The sequence below is a fragment of the Phyllostomus hastatus genome, unplaced genomic scaffold, assembly GCF_019186645.2.
Source record: "Phyllostomus hastatus isolate PE091 unplaced genomic scaffold, TTU_PhHast_1.1 phas_contig_34, whole genome shotgun sequence".
Lineage (NCBI taxonomy): Eukaryota > Metazoa > Chordata > Mammalia > Chiroptera > Phyllostomidae > Phyllostomus > Phyllostomus hastatus.
The window spans coordinates 41,992,963-42,000,138 of record NW_025333857.1 but is presented as its reverse complement, the minus strand read 5'-3'; the positions used below and the strand labels follow the sequence as shown (position 1 = coordinate 42,000,138).

Sequence of the window (7,176 nt, the reverse complement as noted above, 5' to 3'; positions counted from 1 at the left end):
CACAACCCACTACTTGTTTTCTAATAGCCCATTTCACCTTCCTCCTCTGTACTGAGACTCCTCATTTGTAGCTGAAATACATGGCTACCCACATTTACCAGCTGTGCTTATAGCTAGACAAAGCCATGAGAGTAAGATATGGTTGAATGGATGTAAATGGAAGTTGCATGTTCAACTTCTAAGAAGTATCCTTAAAAGGGAGGATTGGTTGTGTCCCTTTTCTTTCCCAGTCTCCTTCCTGCTGATGGATGCAGACATGATGGTGGGAGCCAGAGCAGCCATCTTGTACCATGAGTTGAAAGGTGGGTGCTGAGGATGTGAGAGGAACACATTAGAAGTCTGGGTTCCTGATGATCATGGAGCTGCTGTTCCAAACTTGGACTACCTACCCAGGATTTTACCTAAGAGAAAGTGAAGCTTCCATCTTATTTAAGCCACTGGTATTTTGGGTTTTCCATTCCTCAGAGCCAAATCTATCCTGGCATGGCAGTGAGGCGGAGGGGGAGAGGGAGACATACTGAGTCAGAAATAAACTTAACACAAAAATATATGCCACAAAGTCTTTATTTTTGCCATGAATAACTTGCAAATTTAGCTCCAAGCTTTCTAGTGGTTAATGTGACAGTAAAACTTCTAAGGACACAATTCTCTGTGTTTATTTTTTTAAAAATTTTTTTTTAATTCCCAAGGAGAAAAACAACTGTTCCTGATGGTATGAACAAATTGATTTATCCTGAATCTTCAGAAAGAGAACATCCATCACATAATTAAACAACAATTGCAACAACCTCCTTACAGTAGAAATGATGTGTTTCATCATGGTCTTCAACCTAGGTTGGGAGAATCAAAGTGTAGGTCATTTGAAATTGCCCTGTGTGCTGGTTTATGTAGCATGCTAGACTGAATACTCCCCATCCCATTCCCCACAAACACTAGCTTAGGCAGGGCATAGAGAGGCAACTGGTGGGAGGATAATTTGCTTTAAAAAACCAACTCAATTCACTTCCAAGTTGTGTACCACCAGCACCAGTATGACCACCCCCAATGAGAAATGGGCAGAATTGATCTGTTCTCCCTTCCTCATACCCCGTTCAATCCTTAATTTTATGATTTATTTTCTTCTTCAGAAACTGTGTGTGTGTGCGTGTGTGTATACTGGGGGAGGAAATCAATGTGCAATTTTTTTCTACTTCTGGTTTCTGTAAAATTCAGCTATATAAGGCACACAGTTACCCATAAAACACAGATACCAAAAATGTAAATATTTAACCTATGGGTCATGTGTCCCAGTTGTGAATACAAAGTGATGAAGATCAGCAATTTATATCTCATAAAGGAAACCAAAATGATTTCCAATGCACCATTGCCTTGCCAGGTGCAACAAGCCAGGTATCCATGAAGACTTGGGATACATTTTCAAAATCTCCAGTGAGAGGCTTACTGATGGTCCTCAGGTCTGCTCTACAGCACTGATTCTACAGCACTCAAGCAGGATCTTGCTCTCCAAAGACTTGCTAGTCAAACGTGGCTCCCTTTCTGGATTTATCCTGTTAAAGGAATGGATTGTGAGAGCAGTGTGTGGGAAACTGGTGAACATGCACTACCTAAACCAGACGATTATATACTTTGCCTCCAATGTGGTCCCTTCATACTTCATGGCTAGGGTATGTTAAGGTATGCTTCCCTATAACTCAGCATTGGCTTGGAGTAAAGAAGGGCACATTGCTTTTTGTTTGGTTGAGTTTTACCCCAGCATTACTCAATTTCCTGGTGCTGATGTTGCACTGACATTGGCAGAGCTGCCTGAGACCCAGTCATTCCAGGTACCTCAAGTCCCTCCAACACAGAGCACAAAGTGAGGTCCTCTCTGTCCTTTAGAATGGCTGAACATCTTCCCCCCACACACACACACCGCCCCTTCTAATTTAAATTAACTATGCAACTCACGTAGCTACCAGCCAAAATCTCAAAACTTTATCACATTGGTCTAGTTGTTACTCCCAGTGGTCCAAAGCCACCTTTTCATTTATATATTGAATTCACAAACAAATTCATTTTCCACACATGGAATTCCTCATTAGGATCAGCTTTGTTTGAAATTGTATAGCAAATGAGGAAATGAGAAGATTAGAGAACATCAGTAATAGCAACCGCAAATAACTTTTGAATCAGTCTGGATATTTCTCTCTAGAGTCGTTCTTCTCTTCCATTTAGGAAATAGAATTTTACCTGCCATTAGCAATAATCTCAACGGCATGCATAATAATAGTAATAATAATAATTTTTTTAAATGTCAATCAACATCTGTGTAGATTTTTTCAATACAAAATGCTTTCATTGTACTATCACCTCCTTTGATTTCGCTTTATCTTCTTTGTGTGCAGTAAGTAGGTGTTTTCGCTTTATTTCACAGACACAGTGCAGAGAGGTGCATAGTGGGGACCACTTCCTTAGGTTTGGGTCTTAGTTCTACCACGTATCACCTCAGTAATCTTGGACAAGTGACATAATATCTCCAAACCTCAATAATTTTCATTGATTTTTTAGATAAAGAAAGGAAGGGGGAGAAAGAAAGAGAGAGAGACATCAATTTATTGCTCCACGTATTTATGCATTCATTGGTTGCTTCTTGTATGTGCCTGAACAGGGACCAAACTCGCAACCTTGGCATATTGGGATGATGCTCTACCCAACTGAGCAACTTGGCCAGGGATGAATCTCAATAATTCTATACAACGAGGGCAAAAATAGCACTTACCACAGACAGATGCTGTGATATGCAGTAACAGGCATGTAACAACCTTGATAATATGCTGTAACTATTAGCTGAGAACAGAGGTGTGGGTTGGTCTTCCCAAGAACAAACTGTTTAATATGCAGAACCAGGAAGAATCTTGCCTCTCAACTCCAGATCTGAGGCCTACCTGAAGCAAGAATTGATTTAGGAACAGAACCCAGATCAGACATTTCCAACACTTTACCTTTCACCATTTCTGTCATCCCATCAGCTTTGGAACCACTGTTAAACAATGAAAGTATCACTGACTCTCCTTTGGGGCTAGGGTGCAATGCAAATATTTGATGATCAGTGGAAGAGTCTGTAATGAATAGAATCCACAAAATTGGGCTTGGAATCTTGAAGCCTGGAAATGCCTATCACAGACTGCTCCTTCACACTCCGGCTCGGCCCAGGGCGGCCAGCATGCTTAGGGGACAATGCACAATGTTTATGTCCACAGCTGGCCACAAGGTGGCAGGATATCACCAGCAAGGATGCTCAAGCCCCAGCTTCACAGCTGGAGCAAATCAGGCGAAGGCACTGATTGGTGTCTGACACCCAAGATGACAAACTGAAATATTCCAATTAACATCAACCCTAAACCTAAATGAGTGCCAAATTCTGCAAATGCCACTCTTCTGCCTAAATGCTCAGCTCTTATTTAAGAGAGTACGATGGGCACCTCATCATTCCACGCAAACAAAAAGGAACTTTAAGGTGACCGTGAACTTAAACCAACCCAAATGACTACTTCTATTTGCATGAATTCCAATTTTTCAATGTATAAAGGAATTGCAAAACTCTAGGTATCAGGATCAACCCTCCAGAATCTCCAGAACTTCCTTATCATATTTTCTTATAAAGATGAAAATATCTTTTAAAAATAGTCAAATTTAAACTTTCCATATAACTCAATTCCTAAAAACATTTTAAAACCTGGGTTTTCCTACCAACCTTCTTTCTAAGCTATCTTCTCTCTATTACTCCTTACAAAAATGAGTGTTTACAGATTTTAGAATAATGGTATACAAGGTTTCACATAGACTCGTATTTCTTTAAAGTCGGAAGGTAACTTGCAATCACGTGCTTTAATGGCCGTGTCTTCCCCAGAGAGAAATGAGCATCATGCTGGAAGTCCATTAACTTGCCTAAGATAATGCAGAAAGCCAGTTCAGAACGGAGACCCAAACTTTTGTTACCTGACTTTCAGGTTAGTTTGGACTAATGTTTGATCTTTTATTTAACTATGTTAGGAAATTCATGATTTTCCTTTACCCTATCATAGCAATTTTCACCAAGTGTGCCACAAGAACTTTAAAATACATAATACCGTACTATTTTATTCAGGGCACTGACCTCTTTTCCCTTAGATCGTCAGTTTAAAAAATGACAACAGCCAACACAGTAACTGTCTGATGTGAGTGAATCTAAATTATACCTTTTTTTTTGTCAGATCAACAAAAAATATATTTTGTGGTATGCCGCAAAATTTTAGTAGTTTGTGTGTGCCATGAGGTGAAAAAGGGTGAAAATCGATGCCCGGTAGCTTACAGAAACACTAGCGAGGACAGAGAATATCAGCCCAGCAGCATGCTATGTGATTACAGTGGTTTAACTGGCTCTGTGTTAGTTAGAAAGTAAACCATGGGTCAATAACTATCTGAGAAGCATCATGATTCTCCAATAGTAAAGCAAAAAAAAAAAAAAAAATCCAGGACTAATCTTTCCAGAACCTGAAAAAGAACTTGCTGGATCACAGCTACTTGATTAGGATACGAGACTGAATAAAATTCAGACAGAAGGAGCAAAATGCCTTTCCCTGCACTCCGGAGACCCTGAGCCCTGTCTCAACAAGGTGTGATGACAAAGTAATGCGTCAGATGTTAAAAGAAACACGACCAGCGCTTTCTAAGTGAGCCCTGTGTCCTCCACAGCAGTCATCTTGGGAAGCTGTGTATTTGTGCCAGCGATGCTGCAGCAGCTCAAGCATTAACTCTTCCCCAGGATTTGCCTTCAGAGCTTTAAGCGTGTTCTGCCAGCTCTGTATCCCAGCATAAACCTTGGTCGTGCAAGGGTGCAGTTGTTTCTGGAAAACTTGCAGAGTCAACTCTTGGGGAAAATGTGGGTGGTCAAGGCAGGTAACACTTTCGAATAAAACTTAATTGCATGAAACAAATACCATATGATCTCACTTATACGTGGAATCTAATGAACAAAATAAAATGACAAACAAAATAGGAACAGAGGCATGGGCATATGGAACACAGTGACAGCTATCGGAGGGGAGGGGGGACTGGGTGAAAGAAGGGGAAGGGATGAGCCAAAGAACAGACACACGTGACCCATAGACAGAGACAACAGTGTGGTGCTGGCCTGACGGAAGAGGGGGGATGGGTGGAGGCAGGCAAATGGGGAACAAATAGGGACATCTATAAGAGTGTAAACCATAAAAATAAAGTTTGGGGAAACTGAATTGCATATAGTTGTTGGGTTGATTTCCCCTCTGGCTTATAAATTGCACTATATGGCTCATCTAGTGGAATAGATTCACCTTCATGGAGACAGTCAGGAAAAACCTTAAGCTCTTACTAACACTACCTGCATCACTGACTTCTAAATAAAAGCTTCTTAATTCCAGGCCTTAATCATTTTGCATCTACTGATAAATTAATCTTCTGTTTCCCAATTCACATCTAAACTGTTATAAGAGAAAGACCACTTACCAGATGGAAATCTATGAAATTGCTGCCATTTCACCATCGCTGACCTATAAAAATCATACAGTTAATTTGACATCTTAATATGTTGCATTTGACATCAGAGTGTTCTGGCACAGTGGTGAAAAGGAGAAGTCCAAGAGCGGTCATTACCATCGCTGTGCTGAGACGGGCAGTTCCGAATGTCAGCAGTGCATTTCCAGAGAATGTACCAGGTATGATGCTCCACAGCCAGGTTAAACATCCGTCTGCCGCGGCCAGCGAGGCAGTGGGTTCGAGACGTGCAGTGACGGACTGAAAAGAGAGAGCGACCAGTTGCTCTGGTGGCAAAAGGCAAGTTTATTGAGAGCTCATGTCATTATATAGTGAGATGTTCTAAAAATAGAATGCTTGCTACACGATGAGAGTCTTTGTTCAAGAAAGTTTACACACCCCTTCAGGTCACGTACAGAACATCCTGGTTTAGATTAACTCCAAGGACACGACGCACAGCCCCAAGGCTGTGCCGGCACCTCCCGTCCTTCTCTTGGGAACAATCCGATAACACACAAGGCCGGGGTAGTGTCAGGTCACCTCCCCCGAGGCCAAGGAACAGGCCCAAGCATCATTCTCACAATGCAGGACCCTAACTCTTGACCCCTTCCTGGGGGCTTGGTTCCCCACATCCGTCTCCCTCCTTGGTAGTTCTACTTTTTATGCATTTAAGTTTTGTTTTTTGGTGTGTTTTTTTTTTTTGGCGGGGGGGAGCGGTGAGGGTGTTTTTTGTTTGGGGGTATTTTTGGGGGGTTTTTTTGTGAGGTTTTTTCCCCCCAATTTAAACAGCACCTCTAAGGGCAAAAAGGTCTGCCAAGCACGCCAACAAGAAGGCTTTCGCAAACAGGGCTGCTCTGTAAGAAGCAGCAGTCTCAGTCTAAGGAATAATAATCTACAGGTCGTGGCCATGATCCACATATCTGGAAACATGTTTGCTGGCCTGGTCCTTCTAGGTCCTGGGACTCAGCTAAGCAGGAGGATGATCTGATTTTCCCTTGAACCGATGTCACTAAGGAGCAGAGTGACTCTTGGTCTTTCCCCCTCCCCCCAGGGCAGATGCGACCCTGCACATTGGGCCTGAAGTCACTGGGCAGCAAGCCGTCTTTTCCTTCTGGCTCTTCTTCACTTCCTGTTTGATTCTGGTTTTCCTTATCCTAAATTTACCCTCAAAATGTGATTGAAGAAGCTGCTCCACCGCCTAATCCTTTGAATCTTCAGGAGGTGCCACCCAACATCTCTAACCTGCGGGAGAAAGGACCCATGGTTAGAGCACAGAGCTTTCTGGCTCTGATTTCAGTGTGAAATGCATTTAATGTTGGGATGGAAAAGTGTGTGCCATCTATCTGCCACCTATCTTACACAATACTCTTGTCAGGGAAAGTGTCGACTAAGGGAAAATCACTGATAAACCCTGGCCCTGAGGAATACGCAGAGCCATCAAGATGCTTGAAGAAGTGTTTCTCGTCTAGAACAAAGCAAGGACGGAGCAGAAACAGGCTCCCCCCACCTGCAGCCTCCCCCTTCCCGTGAGCCTGCCCTGCCCCTCCATCTCCACAGTCCACTCCTCCAGATCATCGTCGGTTGGAAGTCACTCTGCACATTCAGTTTACACTGTGACCAATTTTAAACTGTTCACCAGAGTGAGCC

At 42.5% G+C, this 7,176-nt stretch overlaps 1 long non-coding RNA gene across 2 annotated transcripts; it reads right to left on the bottom strand.

Annotated features, from left to right (window-relative positions):
- Positions 1 to 546: 546 nt before the first annotated feature.
- On the bottom strand, positions 547 to 5,811 carry LOC123820161. 2 transcript variants are annotated; one of them, XR_006785905.1, is made up of 4 exons: positions 5,650 to 5,811; positions 5,503 to 5,546; positions 2,759 to 2,924; positions 547 to 830 (listed from the first exon to the last, which is right to left on the bottom strand). It is a non-coding gene; the product is annotated as an uncharacterized LOC123820161 (long non-coding RNA). The 2 variants fall into 2 exon arrangements; XR_006785906.1 differs by lacking the exon at positions 547 to 830 and adding an exon at positions 1,441 to 1,547.
- Between the last annotated feature and the right edge of the window lie 1,365 nt (positions 5,812 to 7,176).